Source organism: Strongylocentrotus purpuratus, unplaced genomic scaffold (genome assembly GCF_000002235.5).
Source record: "Strongylocentrotus purpuratus isolate Spur 01 unplaced genomic scaffold, Spur_5.0 spur5_scaffold_3, whole genome shotgun sequence".
Taxonomy (NCBI): domain Eukaryota; kingdom Metazoa; phylum Echinodermata; class Echinoidea; order Camarodonta; family Strongylocentrotidae; genus Strongylocentrotus; species Strongylocentrotus purpuratus.
The window spans coordinates 10537913-10561302 of record NW_022145609.1 but is presented as its reverse complement, the minus strand read 5'-3'; the positions used below and the strand labels follow the sequence as shown (position 1 = coordinate 10561302).

Below are 23390 nucleotides of genomic sequence, written 5' to 3'. Positions count from 1 at the left end.
GGGTTTGTAGTTTTATCTCCTTATGTCAAGGATATCTCCAGTTATTACTGTAACCATATGTTCTTTTCACATTCTGCCACTAATTGCATTCTGAACCTTTTCTTATTAGGTTGGGAAGCATCGTGTAGCCAGCCTTTCAATCTAATATACATTTACCTTCTAATTAAGATCTGGGGGTGTTTCATAAAGCTGTTCGTAAAGTTACGCATGACTTTACGAACGACTTGTATATAAAAAGCCAAATGGGATGCTCAATCATTATTGATTATTATTTATTAAGTTGAACTGTGCAGATGTAGATTAACATTCTTATTATAACAAACATTTTTAATGCAAAGTATATTTTTTGCCATAATTTAATTGAGGTTATTGGAAATATCAGAAAAAACTTTGGGCATCCTATCTGGCACTTCATATACAAGTCGTTCGTAAAGTCATGCATAACTTTACAAACTCTTTATGAAACACCCCCCAGGTAATATCCATTTTAGATTACGTTTTTACGAGAGCAAGTTTAAATTATCAGTCTCTAAAGCATAGATCTCAGTATGATATTGAGATTTATATAGATGATGCATGGTAATTGTAACTGTTCTTATAAAAGTGGAATGGAAAGCTTTCTTTTTCATTATATCTTTATGTAATTGAAACCATTTGTTAATTGGTCTGCAAATTGTGTGTTTATTAGTTGTTTAACATACATTTGCTCTGGAAGTGTTTAAGACCATAACATTACCTTGAGCTATATTATGGGAGACAAAATATTTGTTGTATGATATTCCCCTCATCAATTCGTTTATCCTTCTCGGTTCATTCCTGGCAAGTTCATTTCTTGCGTTAATAACCATAACTTCCTGAATTGGCCGCATTCTCGTCTGGTTCACGGAGATGATGCCAAGCCAAGCCGCACTTTTTTTGCTCCCCCATAGCCCTCTCTCCGGAAATACCCTCTACACTTCCAAAACAATCTTCTTGACCTTAATATGATTTTAATCATAATATGCACAATAGAAAACCATCGGATGTCGATTCGGGGGGGATTTAGGAAGGATTTGGGACTTTTTGTTTAGTGAGAAGTTGCTGCAGGCTTTTGTTGCATACGTACTTGATCTGCTAAAAATTGAGCTCATTTTTAAGCCAGTTTTGTGAATCAGTGTATCATAGTTTGCAGGTTTTCATTGAACAGTGGCCAATCAATGAACTTGGCAGTGAAGCGATTGTTCAACGAGATTAATGTATCGTGTTGACAAATATGTGATTGTCTGAATTGTGTATGTCATCGACTCTGTTAAATTGGTTATGTATTGAATCATAAAAGTGCAAATACATCATTAAAATTATATTTATTTTAACTTTCACCCTCCCCTATTACAGGGTTTTATGAGTAATGCCAAATTGACTATTTGGTTCTTTATATTTGTATTTTTCACAGGAATTAGTTATCAGAAGAGTGTAATGATGTCTATAGTTAGCCCCCTTGTATTACACTGGTTGTACAACTGCAAAACATACTTTAATCACTGAATGATCCCCCAATAGTACATTACCCTTATGTACTACTCATGGGTGGAGAGAAGCAACTGTAGTTACAATGCTCTATCAAGGGACTTAAAATACATTAGACTTCAATTATTGGCTGAGGGCTTAAACTACATATGCCTGCTCAGAGCGAGGAAGGCATTGACTATTAAACATGCTGGCCCTCAATAGATGAGAAGTTTACAGACTTTTGAAGTCGTCCAATAATGCTAAAAAAGAAAATTAATTATATTTGATGAAATATGAGAATGGGTGGAATAGTAGATCATTGGCATGGGGCTTGTATTGTGGACCTGGTCTAATGGAAAGATTATTTGGGCAATACGATGCAGGGCACAGCCTCCGGATGTTTGTACATCAAAGTCTTGTAGATTTACAAGAGTGATTTGCTGTTTAATGCTTTATGTCAACCAATGAGAAGGGGTCCACTCCTGTACCATTGTCATGGCTAGGGTCAATTCACACTGAGAAAATTGACTCAATTAATTCTACATCTTTACATCACTATCCAAGTTTGCCTTTTAATTTACTGAAGGGATCCATATGATTGAAACTTAGTGCTGTCTTTAAATTTATATGTCCACTAATTTTGAAGAAAGTTCACCTTTCAACACGATCACATCTATTTTAAACAACCCTATTGTATGTCCCATAGAAGTCTTCTTCAAATTATGTAATGCGTCATTGTCAAGTGCGTAGATTTCAATAAGTGATGCACAAGGCTATTGAAATTGCCTTAACAAGTAGTTAAAATATTCTTCTTCTTTTTTCTTTCTCATTGGTATGATATTTTGCTCTTTTCCAATTTAATCCAGTTTATATTTCGAATGTAAACTGGGCATTCTTTATTGCGTGGGTGGGATTTTCACGACCATTATCCTGGTCAAGTGTGTCAACACTGGGCACCGATTCAGCCTGTCCAGTTAGGTTTGACCATAGGAGAACGATTTGTATAGCTGTCAGTACCTATCGCCTGAAGGAACCTGCTAAATAGGAAACCTTTCTCCTTCTTGGACCATTCGAGAGCAAGGACTTGCATGGTGATGTCTTCATTGCTTGAGCAGTTCTTTGATCAGTCGAGGCCCATATCCTCTAGAACTTAGAAACTGTGGAAGTCTTACAACTTAGATTATTGGCAGAAGTTTGTTAGGACCTAGTCACGTTTTGCATATAGGAATACCCATTCTGAGTAGACCGGTAAGTTCTTTTTATGTGACATATGAAGGCATTTTGCAGTGGGAGGAAAGGATGTACATGTACAGAGCGATTTTTATGTTGTTACATGCCACATTTAGAATATGAAAGCATTTGAAGAGCCATCCATGCTTTACAGGGAACATTTTGTATCTGATGTTTTTCCACACTTGCATAATTACCGTAATAACAATGATAACGCCCACAAATTATTTTTCACCTCTTCCCAGAACTCAACCTTCCTTATAAATGCAGCAGTTTTTAAATCTTTTGTTGTCAGTTTGCAGCCATCAGACTGTCTAGACTTGCATCGTCTCTTGTCTGTTTTCTGTGGGATTTCAACGGAAGAGGGGGGTGGAACAAGAATATAAGCAGATTTCTGGTACAAATATGAGTCATTTTATAATAAACTTTTGCAAAGATCATAGATTGTTGTCATGGTTAATAGTATTGATCGTATATGTGGCAACAGTTTTTAGTCCTGGATGCAAAGATGAAAAGATCTTGGAGACAGTTTGTAGCCTCTTCAGTTATCAAAGTTGCATGGTTTCAATTTTATCAAAGAACATGGCCCCACTGGGAGGCCTGTTTGTAATCTTCCTAAAAAAAATACACCTTTAAGTTTTTCATCATCATCATCCTCACCATCATCATCATCATCATTATCAACAACTTCTTATTTTTCTCTTCACCTTTTCCCCCTTCTTCATCTCTGTCTCCTTTTCCACCTTCACATTTTCTCTTTCATATCCCTCTATCTTTTCTGTAAACTCTCTATGCACACATCAGATTAATCTCATTTGTTTTCATCTTTTCTCCAGTCTAGGGTTTTAAGACCTCTGCTCATATAACTGTCTGGGGATCAGCTAATCCCATTATTGATCTCTCTTGTGATAGTAGAATGGATCTACATCATTGAGTTTGGCTTCAATGCTTTCTCTAAAGATTACATGTATTTCTAAGAGTTTGTTTGAACTGGGCAGTTTACAGTTTGTTCTTGTATGATTAGATTCATTAGGTACCATTATCAGTAGATGTTATCACAGACTTGAGAACTTCAATCAGCCAATGATGGTCTGTCAGACCCATACTCAAGACCCCTGTCTCCAGTACTGCAACATCTCTGTCTCCTGTAATTACCCCACTCATGACATGATTGAACCTTGCAGTGCTTCTGACTGTACTGGTAATGCTATAATTGATTGGATGATTCTTAATGACCATTACTTAGCTTGACCATCTGACCGTACTGATAACACATCATTGTTTCCTTAACAGTCATTGTACTTTAGATCAAAACAGCATGGTATAGGGTAAGGCTGTTATAGCTGATATCGCCTGTTTGGAGCGAGAGAGCATTAGGTCATATAATTGAACAGCGAGATAACGACCTTCTGGCTATGAGCAGATGATATATGAAGTGTTCTGCAGGTACAAGACCTTGCGAGCCTATTTGATGGCCTTTTCATAAATGCAAGCCTATTACTACGTACTTGTAATACGTAGATCAAATGTGTAGATGCAGTAACAGAAGGAACTGAAACTTCGCTAAATTATCCCAAATTATATAGTACAATTATTGGAATAAATTTGCCATGCCTTGGAGGAGGGAGGGGTAGCATTACTTGAACTTCCAGTCATGGTTAAAATAGTTCATTTCACCCCAAACATCTTGTTTTCTCTTCAACCAGATTAAGTCTGGATCAACGAGCTTAGCAATCCAGCAGAAGCAGAACAATCCATTTCATTGCAAACACCAGCAGTGTTATTGTAAGCTAATAAGCGCTGAGACAATGATCAATACAGCTAGGCATACCATGACCTTAAAAAGCAATTGTCTCTTCTCCTAGAAATGGATTAGACAATTTGATGACTTTGGGGCGCAAAAACTTGAAGTAGGATTAAGAATGATGCTTCTGTCTTGTCTGTGCACTTGTGGAAGCGATTAGGAATGTTGTTTGCTCTCTCTCTCTCTCTCTCTCTCTTGCTGATCCATGCTAGTGGGATTAGGAGTATTATTTTGTTCAACTTGTATTTTTGTGATATGTGATGCAGATGCCCTTGTTAGTGTGGTAATTTGGAATATGGCTGAAGTTACTGTTTGTGTTTTAGGAAAAGAATGATAAATCATGCTGACTAAGAACATTTATTTTGCTCCTTAATTCCTTATTATTCCTTGTTGCCAAAAATGCAAAATCGTCATGTGTATTTGATTTCACGACAGGAAAGGAGAGGATATTGATGAAAAAGACATTGACAATCTTATGGACCTCCTGACAATGTTTTTGAGGGTTCACGAGTCACGAAACTGACGTTGTTGATCTCGTAGGTTATCTGTTATGTTGGCTATTGGTCTCTTAACTAGGAATGTCCCAGTGGTACAGAATTATTTAACCAAACAAAATATAGCCTTGGGGAAATATATTGATATTCTTGAACCATGTTTATACCATGTATTTGAATCAATATCTCCAAAACAAATTGTCTCAATAGATTTATACTAACATTGCTACATTTCTACTTAATATCAAATCCACCTGCCACAGGGGACTAACCTGACCCCCATAGGACTAAATTAGGGTGCAGGTCACTACCCCCCTGTGGAGCTAGGGCAGCACTACTTTGCGCCAGCAGAGGAACAAAAAATGGAAGGTTTGACAATGCACGAGTCGGAATGGATTTAGCGGAAGGAAGTCACTAGTTGGGCTTCGTTGACCCAATTTTTTATTCTCTTTGATCAAACATATGGTAAGATTTTGATTAATTGCCTTTGTACCTGTGACAGTTCAGGGTACTAAAATCTACACAGAGGTGCCTTTGATCTGCTCATCCACTATAGGCCTGTTTTCATCAGCTCGATATTACCAAATATCCAGCTATTTGAACTATCCCGATTGCAAATTATCCAGTTAATTACTTCTTTATCAGCCCGAAGTTACAATTAGCGGGATATTTGGTCGAGATAATCATCCCAAGATATCTTGGGCTATGTGGCAAAATATCCTGCTATTCATCCGGTGCGTTTTCACCAGCCCGAAGACTCGCACTATATACCTGAACGCTGAGCAAAATATCTCGAACTAATTTCTCGACCTCAAGTTTCAAGTTTTGACGTCCAGTTTCAAGCTGAAGACGGGATTTGTAACTTCAGCATTATTTCCTAAATCAGAAATAACAGGCTATTTGGCAATCTCGAGCTGATGATGACAGGCCTAGAGGTGCCTTTGATCTGCTCATTCACATTGCTAGTCAATCTAGTAGTTGTGCAATCATTGTATGTCGTGCGCAGCCCCTCTTGTATGCGTAATATGATTCAATTTGTGGTGCATACGTCAGGATGGCATGTACAGGTTCAGGTTAGAAAATGATGAATGATATAAAGAAAAATATGGGAACATTCTCTTTTGAACTTGTAGGTATTTTTTAGATTCTTTTGACCGAGCTTGTAAGTTTTTTGCCATTCAAAGAGAGGGTTTTGTAGTTTTTGTGATGGATCGTGTGCAACAATATCCAATTTGTCAGACTTTGTACTTCGTCAACAATTTGTGAAGATGAGATACATTCCAACAAAGGATGGCAGATAGTATCAGTGTCTTTGACTTATTCAATGAGTTCTGTAAGAATGAAAGACGTTATAACTGGGTAGGCTTACATTTTTTCCAGTATGCACATACTGTATAGAAAAGAAGGGAAAAAAGGTGACATAGTTTGACATTGAAAGATTTAGACTATTTTACAAAAACATGAAAACAAGGCTTTGTGGTGTAGATGTAGGTATATATTTAAAGAAGAGGTAGGTGTAGCTGGAGAAAGGGGAAGAGGGGAAGGGGGGGGGGGGGGGGAGAAAGAGAAGGAGATATAGGTAGATATATATATATATATAGAGAGAGAGAGAGAGAGAGAGAGAGAGAGAGAGATAGAGAGAGAGAAAGAGAGAAAGAGAGAGAGACATAGAGAGAGAAAGAGACAGGGAGAGAGACAAACAGACAACAAGAGAGAGAGAGAGAGAGAGAGAGAGAGACAGAGAGACAGAGAGAAAGAGACATAGAGAGATATAGAGAGAGAAGGAGAAGAAAAGGGGCTGCAATTTTAAAATATGATTATGGTTTGTGGGGGGTAATGTAGCAGTTAAGCTTACCAAATCCCCTCTATATAGAGCTTCACCTCCCTGCCTGATCCTCTAATTTGTCAATAGATTCCTGATACTTAGGCAGTGTATTCATATCGGTATGAAAAATGAATTTCTTTACAAAACAGTTCTGAATTGAAGTAAACAAATAGTTTAAATCGACACCAATACCCACCTGTGGGCGATGGCTTATTGCCTGTTCAGACTAGACCAAATGTATACGCAACTTTTATAAAGAAACATTGCATTTGCAAGCTAGATTTGAAGATGTCAGTTGCCAATCATCAATTCGCGCTGACGATAAGCCCCGGTCCAGTTATACGATTTTCGTACGAACCAGAATTGAGACCACTGAGAATGGGACACTAAATGTTGATCAAGTTTTCGTGGGAATGATGCTCATACATGTACAAGCATTTCAGTATACCATGTTTTGTTAGTAGACATTCAGTGATTCAGACTCGATACTTAAAACGATTTTCATGTTTACATAGATTGAATTTTGGTAGCCTGAACGCAAAGAAAATATTGAACCTTTTTTTTGGTTTAGCATAGAAAAGACTTGAATCCAAATTCATTGTTTGTTGATTCTAGTATAATCCGTTTTGTGGTTGTCATAGTGAAACATGTTTTGTAAAAATTCTTTCTTCCAATATTTGTTCACCCTTTTGTTGTGGCTTGTGCAAAATATTTGTTTGCTAAAAAAATGATGATGTCAACAAAGTGTTGGAGTGATACATAAGATAGATATTTAGAATGAATAAAAAGCGTGCAAACAGTAGAGGAACTAAGCTGAGAGTGTGAATAAATTTATATCAATTCAAAACACACTTGAGTTTTTGTAGTACATATCTAAATTAATACTCATAGGGAAGTTAATTTGAAAATTCATTATTACAGTAACAAGTATTTATTAAATGCCTTTAGGTTATAAGTGAATGGAGCATTACTATTTCTTTTGGACATACCGGTACCCAAAACCTTTAAACAAGATTTTCTGCTTTTTCAACAAAAATAGTTTAGTTGTATGATATTGACAAGGTTCATTGAGCATGGTTTCTAGATCACTCAGGTGAACTCCCCATTAAACTCAACAAACGATAACCCCATGTAAACAATAAACCAGTAAACAAACAATAACAAAAGTATGTGTGGACAATTGTAAGATTGCTAACAGATTACTCCAAAACTAAATGTAGCATGGAATTAATTCTATTTCAATGGTCCCATTCGTTTCTGTGTCTCTGTCTCCTCCACTTTTAATCTGTTTTTGCCGGTTGTTGTGTATTTACTTGATAAAAATTACCCAGTAATCACCCAGTCACACGGTGGTCACATCAACGAAACCAGCACCGGACCGACAATAGATCAAACAAAGAATTTTTCCTACCGTATGCATGTATACCCCTAAATAGCCAAGAATCGGTTGGGTTGGAAATTGGAATCAGTTGGTTGGTTTGGAGTTTTCTTTTTGCTGGTTTGTGATCAGTTTGAAGTTATAGTTGCATATTTGGAGTCAGTTTAAGTTGGTTTTTAGTAAAATTTGAGTGGGTTTTGAATAAACTTTGAGTTGGATTTGAACTGGTTTTGAGTCAATTTTCAGTTGGTTTCGAGTTGGTTTAGTGGTGTGACTGGTATGTTACCTTCCTTTATTTATTTATCACAGACACACACCCACCTGACTCCTGGTTTGTATTCTCTTACAAAACTAAAGAATAGGGACTGGAAAACAACATAAAAGAAACCAGGACACTTAAAAATTGCCACTATAGTTTAGATTGGTAAAACAGACTTTTGTGTGCAGTGATGCTTAGCCAAGCCTGAATCACAATTTACACACACACTGGAGACGAGGTTCCTATTCAATGAAAATAATAGGCTGGCTAAAACCTACAGGATAACCAGTCTTTGATTTTAGGATTTTAGAGATGATGTTCCCTTTTGGTCATTCCTATCTCATGTTAGATATTGAAGAGAGAAATCCGGAACATTTGTTTGTTTTCTTTTGTTTTGTATTGTTTTTTTTTTCTTCCTAAAATTGTCTGCTGATGATAATGAGAGCCATCAAAGTGTTAACTTAGAATGAATACCCATCTGGAAATCGATAGGGAAAATTTGACATTTGGATTTAATATAGGTAAGTTGATCACTTTGCTATCTTGAATCTGGGTTTAAAAGGTAAATCTGTTTTTTCCCATCTTGGCACAATTTTTGGCATATCTCTTCCCTTCTCTGCAAAAGAGATCACCCCAAGTGATAGGAGCGGACCCTTGTTATTTCCTTCGAATCTTCAAGAACCTGCATGACCTTCTTCAGGAGGTATACTTCCTCCGTGTGTGAGCATGTACTGCAGAGAGTACCTGGTTGTATCTAATCCTTCCTGAAAAGAAATATGGGTCTGAAGATTTGAGACTAATTGGGTTTTAGTTTCTGTGGCTCTCTGCACACTCCGCCTCCCCTTTCAAACCTTGCATTGAATGGACTGGGATTTACATTGGATCAGCTTTATCAAATCACTTTGTACTCCGTCCTTTGTCCGAGACGGATGGCTTCGCTACACATTGGACGCCAGTGCTAGTTGAGTTCACACCACCACCACCAGTACCGCTCCAGTGGGCCAGGGGTGGGCGAAGATGCTCTCTGCTTCCACTGTCTTCCAATCAGCACTGGATTTGTCTTTCACAGGAATGGAATTAGCGCTCACCAAGAGGTCCATCAAATCTTTGTAGCTCTGTCAGGATAATCTAATATTGAAGGAATATTTCAGCCAACTCTTTCTTGAGCCACTGGAACACCTTTTTACCGCTTCGTCATTTGCAATTTATCTCCCTGGCCGATCATTAGCAGTACGTTATCCGACGAAAAAAAGGTATGAATGAACGAGGTCTAGACTTGCATTTAATTGGCAGTCGATTAACGCTAATGGTTTATCTAGAGCTGTACCCCTCAGGTTGTAGCAGATAATTCACCCAAGTTGAAAGTTTTTGCTGATTCATAATTTGAGTGGATCGTCCATGCTTCGTTTTCTTCTCACCTTAGTCAATTTAATTACTGCAAAATTTGTCAGATCTGCGATGGAATTACAGTTTGTGTAGATTAGCATTTTATCACATTTAATGTGATTTTTTTTCTTCCATTCATACATTCATTATTTGGCTTGGATACAAGAGAATAATGACTGTATTTAGAAGCAGAAAAAAGAAAGAAATATCATACCAAAAGTGCACTATTACTCTCTGTGAAATGTTGTGATTTACCTCATCTATATGGTTCTCTCAGGAGACAATATTTTGATAAAATATGTGCTCGTAAATAAAAGGCCAGGGTCTCTTTGAAAATTGTGTTACAAATGTAGTTTTGATATTAATCTTTTTGTTATTCCTCTTTTGAAGATAATTAAACAAATTGTGGATCAGAAAAGTGACAACATTCAAAATAGTGTAAGAGGAATAAATTGGAAAGATTGCTCAAAGAGGGAAGATGAAAACTGTCAATCTTTTGCCTCTTTTCACTTTATGCTCCTGCAGACAGAAGAGAATGAAATGAATCGGATTTGGATCATGTTAAGCATTCTAAATGCCTGTCATACATTATATTGGTGTATTGATGCACATTAATATCCCAGGGCTTATCGATGAAGCTTTCATAATACACGTTGGACTTCAACCTCATCAAACTTGCAGGGATTTATATGCCACTCAAAAAGGTTGGCCAATCTTTTGTCGGTTATCAGATGGAAATTGTCCTTTTTTCTGTAGATGTGCCCTTTCGTGTTTTGTACTACTTCTGCAGGGGTGGAAGTTTGAAGTGTTTAAATTCTGATATTGTTGGAATTCAACATGCAGAAAGTAAACATGGAAACGTTTTTTATTTGACTTTGTTGTGATCATAACAAGGTGTCAAATATTTACCACCCATCTATGGAACTGCCCTGCGTTGTAAAGCCTGGATTGGGTTTTTACTAGGAATTGAACTTAGAACTGACTATATATTTACGTCAAAGTGACTTGACGTTTTTCGCTGTTTGTACTCTGGTCTGCAAACCCAAAGGTTACCATGACTGTACTTTGGATTAAGAGGGCTAATTCTTGTGACTCGGTACAACTGTGAAAGTCTATTTTATTTGCTTTTTATATAGGCCTAATTGCTTTTAATTTGTTTGGTTGGAAATGCTATTTAATTTCCAATGTCCTTTTATGAATTTTTGCGAAAGAGATTGTTAAGAGTGCAGAGAGGAATTATTGAAAATTCAAGTCATCATAGATACATGTAAAAGTAGGTGATGGATATCTTCAAATGTTATGAGTAAAAACTCTAGATAGGCATATCTAAAATCTATAGGACAGCATATTCTGGATATCAATTACTTGAACTTTTACAATTGTTTAAGGGATTATGAATCTGTGATGTTATAGGTCTCATTAAAAAAAAGACATTTCCACCTTTGATTCCATCAGAGTAGCTTTGAAAGAAAAAAATGTTCAGAAATATTTTGACTGCCAATCAGAATGGGGAGTGTTCAATAAATACACAACTACAATAGAGAACAGACGTCTACAGAAAAGCTCCCCTTATTTGCAAAGGGAAGGCAGCATGAGAAAATGTAGACTTCTTTTCAGAAAGATCTTTTTCTTGATTTCAGTGGAACAGTTCATTCAAAATGTTTGAAAACAGGCAAATAAAACCCTTGTCAGTTGTCACGCAGATTTTTCAAAAGACATTGTATTTCCTTCGTGCCTGTCTCGGTATCTTCTTAGAAAAGTTTTGTGGTCGGGTCTATATAAACTTAACAATACTTCCATCTCATTATACCCGTTTATTTGAAAGGACAAATCTAGATGGATCTAGGGGCCGGAATCACTCCAAGGAACGAATTGCGTAACAATCAAGTGGGCCACTATAGAAAGACCTTCTTTCCGATACAGTCCGAGCGTTGCATGGAATGGCTTCTTATTATGTACGATGACAATTGAATTCAGAGTGGATAAACTCCTATGGTTTGATTATTTAAAAGAAAATAAAAACCTGCGACCATAGTATAATTAGAGGAGTATAGCCTTGGTCTGTAGATTGAATGCAACATTCCTAACCATTCAGAACTTTTTGAATCGCTTTAGATCGACCCATGCAGTCTGTCATGAGAATAGGGTCGAGTGTGAATTGGACCCTTCAGTTAAGGCATTGTAGGTGCTTGGTCATGGATCGGTTTAGATCGACCCAGTGCGATCCGCATAAGAATGGGGTCTTTTGTGCTATGCGGACCCTCCAATCTGCTCTTTGTCTGCACCTGTAAACTGTAGGCAATCAAAATATGTTGATGACTCAGAGTTTTATGATCATTCCCTGATCGTTTAATCATTCGCATCATTATTCCAACATCGAGAATCTCTACATCAGCTCTATTAGCATGACCAGATCATTTGTTCGTTGTCATTCATCAACATAAATGCAGGTATGCAGTTTATATAGAGAATGTTGTATTATTGTCTTGAAAAAGGGGAAAATAAGTAAGAAGAGAGGGAAAAGGCAAGGACGGTAGAAACTTAGAAAGAGTACCGGTGTATAGATTTTTTTTAAATATTTTTTTCTAAACATAAAATATCACAACTGAAGGTTTCGAGATTTTTTAATTATGCTTTGAAAAGTCAATATGCTTTCCTACTGAATATTTCAGGAAAAAAACAACAACTGGACTTCGAAATTTATCTGTTTTGTTTTCTTCTAAAGGAATTGCATATATATATACAATCCTGATCCATTTAAAATTACAAATACAAAATGCTGGTATATGATATTCACTCAATATTGAAATTTACGCCTGTGAGTTCCATGGTAAAAGATCGGTCTGGTTACGTGTAAATATATACACCTGTATACATTATGTACACATGTCCGTAGGCCTATATATAGATATAGGGATTAAATCCACAAAGTCATATTCACTCCAAGATAACGCACAAGCCTATCTTATCTTGAGTTATTCATTATTGCGTATACATGAACTGATAACCCATAAGATATACAGACAACATGACTGATAAAACATTACTTGAAAACAAAACTTGCTCATGTATGCATACATGCTTGCTGACAATATATGCTGCTGGATAAATAGACATAGTAAAAACTTGATCAAAGAATTTTATTATCATCGTCTGTCTATAGGCTTTTTGATGAGTTCCAGCATGTTCATTGTTCGAAATTATAATGCATCCTGAGAGATTTCAAACACTAATTTGCAAATATTTAAGGAATAACGCATGTGGACTTTGACAGACGGCTGTAGACAAATTTGTGTTTGCTATCATGATTATGTTCCTGTACTTTCTAAATGGCTAACAATTTACACATTTTTGATATAAATCATAGTGAAGTTGAGGCTAGCTTGATGTAAAAAATATTTATTTGTAACCAACTATATCATCATGATACATGTATAACCATATGTGGGCATTGCCACATTTATGAAAACTTTTGTATCATTTTAGCTCTTCAAACACACAATCTTAGCACATCTTTGGAATTCTTTTGACATAACAATGATTACACCTAAATCATAATGATTTGATCCTTCATAACTCTACCTTATATACAGCGTGTCCACACACAAAACAATTTATCCCGAAACTCTATAACGAAACGTCGTATAAAGAATCATAGTATAAATTTCAAAGTGTCCACACACAAGAAACGTCATATAAATAATCATCGTATAAATTCAAGGATGTCCATAAACAGCAGAAAGTAATCCTGAAACTCTACAGTCTGGTCTCCTTTCGCTCGAGGTCACGTTAAGCCCCGCCCAGTTAGTTACACTAGTTACACTCCCCCTGTCCACACACAACATTTTCCGTGATTAGGCGTGATTCTTTATTGAGTTTCATTTCGAAACGATGCCCAAACCTGCGTTTCGTTAGACTAGTTTCGTTATACGACGTATCGTTAGTGAGCGTCCACACACACAATTTCATCGTAAAACTATCGCGAAACGGTATCACTATCGCGAAACGGTATAGCTAATCATGGAAAATGTTGTGTGTGGACAGGGGGATAGACCAGTAAACCATATTTGAAGCTCATAGCTTTTGCAGAAGCATCAATAGATGCAAATCAGGGATTCATTGTATCGCAGTGTATATCGGTAACCAGTTACCGGGGTAAAGAAATAGTAGAAGAAAGTTCCTTCCCTCGATCAGTAAGCTTCTAAGATTCTCTTTCTCCTTGCTTTGGATGTGATGACAGATTATAAAAATATAATTTTGCTTAGGAGGGAGAGATAACCTAGATAATTTATATTCCTGATTGTAAACACATAATAATATCAATCATTTCAATTGATATGGAAATCTGACTATTGTATTTTAGTATTAAAGATGTAGCTTTTTATTACAAGAAAGATTTAGCTGTAATTCATTATTGCTATACAAGTTTTATCTTAGGGGATACGATATGGGAAGCTTTGAATTTTAGTTCATTGTCATCCTTATTTTATGAAAATTGTCCTTGATTTGCTACCTTTTAGGAAAGGAATAGGTCTATACCTATATTCTGAAGATCATTAAATTCCTCCAAACCTAAAATGTACCGGTACTTACCCGAAATCCTAAATGTTCTGATTCTTTGAAGGAAGGGTAAATGAAAGGCAAGCAAAACATGTTTGGTAATGTTTGAATCTTTGTGGTATTTTTGAGAGGTTATGTTGCAAATCCATTTCCTGTTTGCACAAACTTGAAAAATGATTCGATATGGGTCGTTATCCTAAAAATGTGAAAGTACAAAACATCCTGTCCACTCCTACCCGGTATTCACAGAGTAAGGAAGGAACATAGAGAGCGCAAGTTTCAGGAAATAATTGTTCAATTGAAGCACCGCGACCAATGACCCTGTAAAAATGGCATAATTGGTCTAATTGCTTCCCGGTTTAACAAATGAGATTGGACTGTATTTGACCTCAGGGGAAACAAAAATGGGATAAGTAAGATTGGACAATAATATTGTTCTTAATCTCTCTCACATCTCACAGCCATAATTGCATTCGATGGGAGTTTGTGCCATTGTTTGAAAATTAGCAAATGCTCAATTGATGGGAACGGGGAGTAAGAGATAGCAACCTTTGTTTCTCTTTGCGGATCAATGCTTATTTAATTTCCACAGAATATAGGTTCAACCTTATGTGGTATCAATTCCATTGTCACTTTCTCTTTTTGCTTTTTTATATCTGTCTGGTTGAACAGTTGATTTATATCTCTCTTTTGCCATTTCTCTCTCTTACTGTCTACTCTATTATTAAAAAAAGTGGTTATTCCATATGAATTCTTTGGACTTCTTTGATATACCCCTTTTTTAAAACTTTTCAATGTCAAATGATTCTCTTGGGAATTTTTTTCTTTTATACTCTCTTTTCTTGCCTCCTCCATCTCGATGTATTCCTCAGTCCCCTTTGTGTATCCCACCTCCACTTCTTTCTATCTTCATCCTTTCTTCCCTTTGAATTAAAGCACAAGGGAGAACTGGCAGAACGATTCAACAAGCTCTATACTGTATTTCGAGTCATTTATCATGCAGTTGCAAGTGCTAATTATGATGCTCTTGCTCTGAAACATAATCCCTCCACATTGTCTGTGGACAATAGACCCCCCTTCCCATCCATTTGGGGCCCATTTAGCTGCAGTCACCCCCCTCAGGGAGTCAATATCCTCGCCACCAGTCCCTTCCCATTGTTCTGCTGGTCGTGGTAATTGTCCCATCTAGACAATCAGGGAATGTTCCCATGTCCATTGATTGATTGGATCTTTCTTGATTTTCCTAGTCTTGGTTTCTAGACATTTCTTCATTAGATGGTCAGTACTTGATCCTGCTGGTATAATGCCCATTCCTTGCCCATGTTTGTCCAGCCCAAACCTATATTTATTCATTTGTGCGTTTCCCAGCAAAAAAAAAAAAGAGTGTAAAAGTGTACCGTAAATCTCCGTGTATAAGGTGCACTTTTTTTCCGTCGGGGAAAAATCGAAAGTGGGGGTGCGCCTAATACACAGGTACAGGATATTTTGAGTTCTTAAAATGCTACTTTTTAATGGTTTCCAAAAATCTCTGTGTCTCAACATGAATTACATAATGCAAATAAAGAATAGGATCTTCATTTGAAGTTAAACTACGTTCCTAATTTGAAGGGAAGAGAGTTTTTTTTCTTCTTTTTTTCAGTCTCGATAAATTATGCCCCTTCACAAAGCACTTTGCCGGTTGAAGCTCTCCCATGTCTCCAGCTCACTCACCTGTATCATGCAGCTCACTCACACTGGGGATATCGAATCACCACTCGAAAACTAGCCTGTCTAAATTTCGGTTTGGACTCGGGAGGACTGTCATCTTTAGTTTTAAAAACAACATTGTTACTATTCTTTTTTACTTTTACTTTTTGACTGTAAAGTCGTAATAAATAAAAATTCCTTCCCAATTCCCTGCATCATGGCTTTGGTTTCCGAACGGGACCGCACGCTGATATAAGAGCCGATTCAGTTGGTGTCGGCAAAAAAGCAAACCCAAAAGGAAAAAAAAAAGATATATATATATATTTTTTTTTAAATCTCAAATATAGGGGTGCGCCTTATACACAGAGATTTAAGGTAGTTATTTCTGTGTACAGTGTATAATCTGTATATATTTTGCTTTTATTTCATGTTACATTGATATTTCATATTGTTCTATCATCAAACTGTACAGTGTATGATCTGTATATATTTTGCTTTTATTTCATGTTACATTGATATTTCTATCATCAAACTGTTGAGCTCTTGGTCTACATGGACTGTACTACTGATCATCATAACCATTGTTCTACCAGAGCTATAGAAACCATCGGAAAAGGTGGTTAAAATCTAGTACATGTAGGTCCATGTTGAAATTGAGGTGTTCATGCCCAACGCATAATTGCCAAGTAAACATTCCTCATTTTCCCCCAAATTAAATCGGTTGTGTTTACACATTAAATGGGATGTGTATCAGACACTGAGGTTAGTTTGCAAGGCAAGTGTTAGACTGTAGGTATTGACTATGTGGTTTGATGGTTTCTTTCAATCAATATTAGAATGAATGGATTGGGGAGTGTCTATCTGAAGGAATCCAAAGGAATCCAATGGAATCCGGAAGCTCTTTTTGCTCACACCTATCCGTGTGGGTTGGTGGGCCTTTTGTATTAATTGGTATTTGACCATGTAAAGGTTTCATTTATATTGCCCTCAGACAGTTAGGACAGTTATCCGTGCCAGATGATGTCTGGAAGTATTAAAGGTATTACAAAGTTTTGGTATGGGGTCGTGAATTCGGTTCAAATTAAAATATTGGAAGCATATATGCGTTCCTACAATATTCATTGATCGTTGTCACGGTTGAAATCGAGTCTGAAGTTATGAAATTATAAATAATAAACTCTTTATGTTGTATAGCTCCCTCTCAAGGCCAAGATATTAATTTAGCTATGAAACAATGTTTCTTGACTAAAATCGACCGATTAGCTATTCCCGTTTGGAAATTATATATCACAACTACATATTCTGAGATTTTCATGGTCGCAGCTACCATTGTACGGCCATATGCGCTATTTGAAATTTATCAAAATTTACCGGGAGCACCGGTAAATTTTTATTTTCATTTTTTCTCGAAAACAGAAGTGTTTTAGGGGCTAATTTTGTTAGTGCTTATAATACATCCACAGGGGCATCCAAATATATCAAAATTGTAAAGATTCACTATCCACCCAATTTTCAAAATTTCCCAAAACTTTGTATTACCTTTAACTTTATAAGCTTAAATCCTGGAATGAAATGGTGATTTGCCTTGATCCGCTTTAAGTCATTGAAGCTTATGTTTTGTGCCTTTTTTCTGATGACTTTCTAATGAATTGGGATATAACTAATGAGGAAGCTTAGAGATTTTATAAAGTCCATATATGTCTCAAGAGAGAGAGAGAGAGAGAGAGCCAGATTAACAATAAGTGTCGAGACAAACAAATACAGATATTCAGAGACACACAGAGTGAGATAGAAAGAGTGGGCGGAGGGAGGAAGGGAGAGAGAAGAGAGAGAGAGAGAGAGAGAGAGAGAGAGAGAGAGAGAGACGAGGAGGCAGGGAGGTTACCAGACAGAACATAGAGAGAGAATGAGAGAGCCAGATTAACAATAGATATCGAGACAAAAAAAGGCAGATATTCAGAGACAAAAGGAGTGAGCGAGAGAGAGTGGGCGGAGGGAGGGAGGGAGGGAGGGATGAAAAAGACCTCCTGAATTTGAATCTACTTATGATTAAAGTTCATATTCATATATTTCAAGATCTGACTTGTTCATCGTTATTACTTGTAGTATTCATAAAATTATTATAGATTTCAGTCTGCATTGTATATTTGCTTTGTATAACTTAAGGATATATCTGTTGACATTGACAAGTTTTCACTTAATATTTCTACCAGTCACCTTCATATCATATCAGTCATGATTATTTTGTTTTTTTGGTGAACCGAAACTGAACTCTGTCAGTACTTCAAGGATAAGGAGACCTGGGCTGATCAACACAAAAACTCTCAAATACAGAAGTAGAAAAACAGTTCCAGCCTCGGAAATGAGTTTATCACTGCTTAATATCTCTTATAGCTGGCCACAGATGGTAACAAAGTAGGGAATGGCGACTGAAATGCTCGGCATAGCACAAAATCAAAAGTAGACAATTGAAGTTTATGTCCAGGCTAGACTGCCGGACTTAGCCCCCACATGTGCGCTTCCGTTAGGGGGTTGAGGAAAAGTCTTTGTCGTGTATAATTCAATTTTGCCTGCCATTAGTTTCAATTATCAGATTACTGATAAAATTTTGAGCCGATAGGAATTTAGCATACTGTTTGCTGCACGATATTGATGACTATATTTCAAGAATACCATAAAATCAAAGAAGTTTGTTATATCTGGCGGATTGTTGCTATACCTGGCAATGGCATGCTGTAAAACCCAGTTAATACATCTTTGGAATATGAAAACAGGGCTCCACAAATGAAACACTAACTTTTTTGGAAGAGGGTCAGGTTAGAACTTATTAGATTGAGTCTGTATAAATGAGCCCTAGTGGAAAAAAATTGGAATCCAAATTTTGAGTGCCCATATGTGTCCCTGGTGCCTGTTTAATAGTGGTCAAGCCCTGTATTAAGATTAATATAAGAAGTGAATTCCTGGTTCATTTTCCTATTCTTATCCTAAAGTTCTTGCAATTCTTGAAACATTTTGTTTAGTTTTATTTGCATTAAAAGAAATACTGAAATATATATATTTGCAGATATTGAATCAATTATGACATCCTATAAATCAGGGTTATCTTTATTACTGAGTTTCTATTACCTTGAGTTTGACCATGCGCTTGACCATAATCAGTGACCTTATCTGAGGTCAGAGTCCAGTTCTCACCATCTCTGACTCATACAAAACAGAAGGAAATGAGAGGAAAGGAGTCAGGTGGATTCTTTATAAATATTCTACCACAAACATTGATGTCCAGTTGAACCTGTGGATCTCATCACCTCAAGAATGAAACTGGTCTGGGGAGAGTTTAAGTGTCATCAAATGTTCAGACTATAACACCATGTTTTATAAGCTAACATGTTTGAAGCATTCCATTTTTGAAAGCTGTTGGATATTTTATCATTTCTGGAACTTATCATTTCAGGTGAGTGTTTTACTATTGGGAAGCGAAATGTGCCGTAATATTGTTTTAATATTGTAACAGTATCTATGTGAAAAATACATTATCTATATTAACAATACAAATTAATATATCAATTGTTCAGCCCCTAGCTATAGTCCAAATCACGGTAAGCACTTGAAAAAGAAATGAACTCTTTGATGAGTAGTCCTGTGATCTATCACGTTTGGGGTGAATGTAAAGTAGGTATAACTTATGATGTGTGCCTGTGATAAGTAGTTATTTTGTTGATGTTGAAAGTGGATGGGATGGTGTCAATATCATTAATCCATGGAGGATGTTATCTTCTATCTGTCCTTTCACGGAGCATTATGTTGAAAGGAAATACCGGCTACTGCGATGTATTTATCTACGATCACCGAGGATTATTTGGTCAGTTAAGTGACCAAAGAAATAATGGCGAATGTCCGATGACATTTCCTCTTATGAACAGTGAGCGATTATATCAGGAGGTATTATGTTAGGAGGGATGGACTTTGTGAAAAATCAGAGATATTTTAACAGTGTCTTATAACATGCAAATGCAGGTCAAAGGTTAGGAGGATTTACAGATGGAAAGAAGGAATAGAAGAGGATGATACGGAATGAGAGGAGGAGAATGTGATGTATGTGAAAGAGTGAGAGGGGAATGAAAGAGAGAGAGAGAGAGAGCTGGGAAAGGAGTGAGGTAAAGAAGAAAAGAGAGAGGGAGAGAGGGGAAGGAGAGAGAGAGAGAGAGAGGGTAAAGAGTGAGAGGAAGAAAAGAAGGGAAAATAATAGAGGAGGATAGTAATTGAGAAGGGGAAAGAAAGGTACATCAAAGCAAGAAGGAAGCGTAGAAGAAAAAGTTTTCAGTAAAACTTTTTATTCCATGATTAAATGAATTACACGTACAGAAACTGATGAATATCTCTCCATATTTCCAGCTATGTCTAGAGATTTAAGATCCTGGAATTTGAGAAAGGGAGATTAGCTTCAGAAAATCTCCAGCAGCCAATATTTGGCCTGTAAAATGTGAGCCATTTCTTTTATTTTATATCATAAAAGGTCCCAAAGCTTAATTGCAGTTTCCTTTGGTGAAAAAATCCCCCCCCCCCCATGTCGACCTGGATATGTTTGAAGCAAATGTATGATGGCTGAATAGATTTTGTTAATTGATATGCAGCAGTGTTTTATCTGAGGGTATAGGATATAGTATGGACAGGAAGTCGCAGATGTACAAAATTAATAACTTCTTGAAATTGTTAGGGGCTATCACTTTCAGTTGTGATGACCTTAGAAGTAGGGGTATGCTTACTGATATTCTATGCGTTTATCTTCATCCCTTCTTTGAAGTAATTTCTTTCTTAAGTAATAATGACATTTAAAATGCAAAAGAAAGGAGTCGATTCCTTTATGTAATTAATCATTATCTTGATACAAAGAGAGTGAAAGAGAGGGGAGGGAAGGGAAGAGAAAGAGAGCAAGAAAGAGGAATGAGGAAATGGGCGAGCAAAGGATCGCGGAAAAGAGAAAATGAGGGAATGAGAGAACGAGCTAGAGAGAGAATGAGGTGAGTAAGAAAAGGAGAGAGAGAGAGAGAAAGAGAGAGAGAGAAAAGGAAAGGGAGATAAACCAATGAGAGAATGAAAGTTCATATGGAGGGGGGAGGGTGGTAATTAATTGTAGATTCCTTTTATTTGTGTAGTTTCGTCTTTGGAATATTTCAGTCAAACCCTCATTTTGGGAACTCACACTATATTTTAGAAATTGCATAAAAAGACATTCCTGGTTCAGCACCAGGTACCATCATCATGTCTTTAAAGGGAAAGTCCACCCCCAAAATAAGTTTGTTTCGATAGAGGCAGAATAATAAGAAAATCAGGTGAGTGAAAGTTTGAGCAAATTCTGAATGAAAATAAGAAAGTTATGAATTATTGAAGTTGTGATCAATCAAATACAAATTGGCAACTCTGTGACTTATTATACGAGCTCTCCTTCATTTGCTTTGTGCATAATATTCCATAAAATCATGTTTTCTTCGTTATTGATGACGGAATATATATTTGTTCCTTGCAGGGGGAGTATAGAAACATATTTGCAATTATTATATTTAGGGTGCATGTATGGTTGAAATTTTTCTTGAGGGAAAATGAAAATTTTAGATTTTTTTAGTACTGAGCAAATGGAAGTTGAGCTCGTATGATACGTCATAGAGTTGCCAATTTGTGTTTGATTGATCACAACTTCAAAAATCCTAACTTCCTTATTTTTAATCGGAATTTGCTCAAACTTTCACTGACTTGTTTCTCTCATTTTTCTACTCCTATTAAAACTAACTTAATTTCAGGGTGGACTTCCCCTTTAAGAAATATCTTCATGTCATTACTGCAAGCATTTCCGTCTGTCTTGAGACTGGAATTCCCATCAGTCTTTTAATGGTCGGTCCAATGTCGATAAACACAGGTGCCCTGCCTTCCCGTAAGACAACATCTGTGCCTCAGGAAAAAGATTTGACATTTTAAAAGTCTTGTGTCTGTCTGCTCTCATCTTGGTCTTCACAGCAATCCGGGGGTTTGTCATTATCCATGGAGTGTGCTAAAATCATCGGTTAGAAAAATTGTCTTGCTTTTTGCGGATATATTGATTACGGTAATAATGACTTTTAAAGAGGTCTTTGTAAAAAGTGGATCGAAAATATCTTAAGTTGTTTTTGTGTTCAACACAAAAATTCAGATCGTCTGCTGATGTGACTCTGTTTAAAAGCATACAAGTTAATGTCCTTCTGCCTCTCAACAGATGAGTAGGTGATTAATTCATCACCATGTTACCCCTTTGGAAAGTCCGTCTGTAAAGCAACATGTACCTTTAATAACTCTGTTGTGTTTCTTATTTTCGTCGTTGTTACATTTTTGGAGTTTGCGATATTTTTTTCTCTCCATGTTCTCGCAATTTGAATTTTGCATACAGTGATAAGCCAACAATGTCTTTGAAACTTCTCTGAGATAATGAATGAGATCTTCTTCTTTTTTTTTTTACCTCAAAGTGAATTCTTTGCCAAGACGGTGTTTTTTTAAAATTCCAGTTCAACTATTAAACTACACATATATTTGTTCTACTTCACTTTTTGGATCGTTGTTAATCCACATAATGCTATTTATTAAACAAACATTTTTATGCCTCCGTTACGAAGTAGCCGGAGGCATTATGTTTTCGGGTTGTCCGTCCGTACGTCTGTACGTACGTCTGTACGTACGTACGTACGTCCCGTTCTCGTGATCGCGTTATCTGAAGAACCGATTGATGGATTCCTGCCAAACTTTGGTCATGTATGTATCTTGCAGAGCCGATGAACTGATTAGATTTTGGGGTTACGATGTCAAAGGTCAAAGGTCACAGGGCTCATTATGTATGCAAAAACAGCTCGTGATCGCGTTATCTGAAGAACCGATTGATGGATTCCTGCCAAACTTTGGTCATGTATGTATCTTGCAGAGTCAAAGAACTGATTAGATTTTGGGGTCATGAGGTTAAAGGTCAAAGGTCACAGGGCTCATTATGTATGCAAAAACAGCTCGTGATCGCGTTATCTCAAGAACCGAGTAATGGATTGCTGCCAAACTTAGGTCATGTATGTTACTTGCAGAACCGATGAATTGATTAGATTTTGGGGTCACGAGGTCAAAGGTCAAAGGCTACAGCGCACATTATGTATGCAAAAACAGCTCGTGATTGCGTTATCTCAAGAACCGATTGATGGATTGCTGCTAAACTTAGGTCATGTATGTTACTTGCAGAGCAGATGAACTGATTAGATTTTGGGGTCATGAGGTCA

At 36.7% G+C, this 23390-nt stretch overlaps 1 protein-coding gene across 2 annotated transcripts in view; it reads left to right on the top strand.

Moving 5' to 3' along the window:
• Nucleotides 1–2585: 2585 nt before the first annotated feature.
• The window catches only part of LOC575146 (KN motif and ankyrin repeat domain-containing protein 1), a 43758-nt gene continuing 22953 nt past the window's right edge, over nt 2586–23390 (top strand). The window contains exon 1 of one of the 2 annotated variants that reach the window (XM_030996495.1): nt 2586–2736. The gene's annotated coding sequence lies outside the window, so the exon portion shown is untranslated. Of the gene's footprint in view, nt 2737–9362; nt 9732–23390 lie in introns of those variants that run through there. The other variant, XM_030996496.1, reaches the window with a different exon arrangement.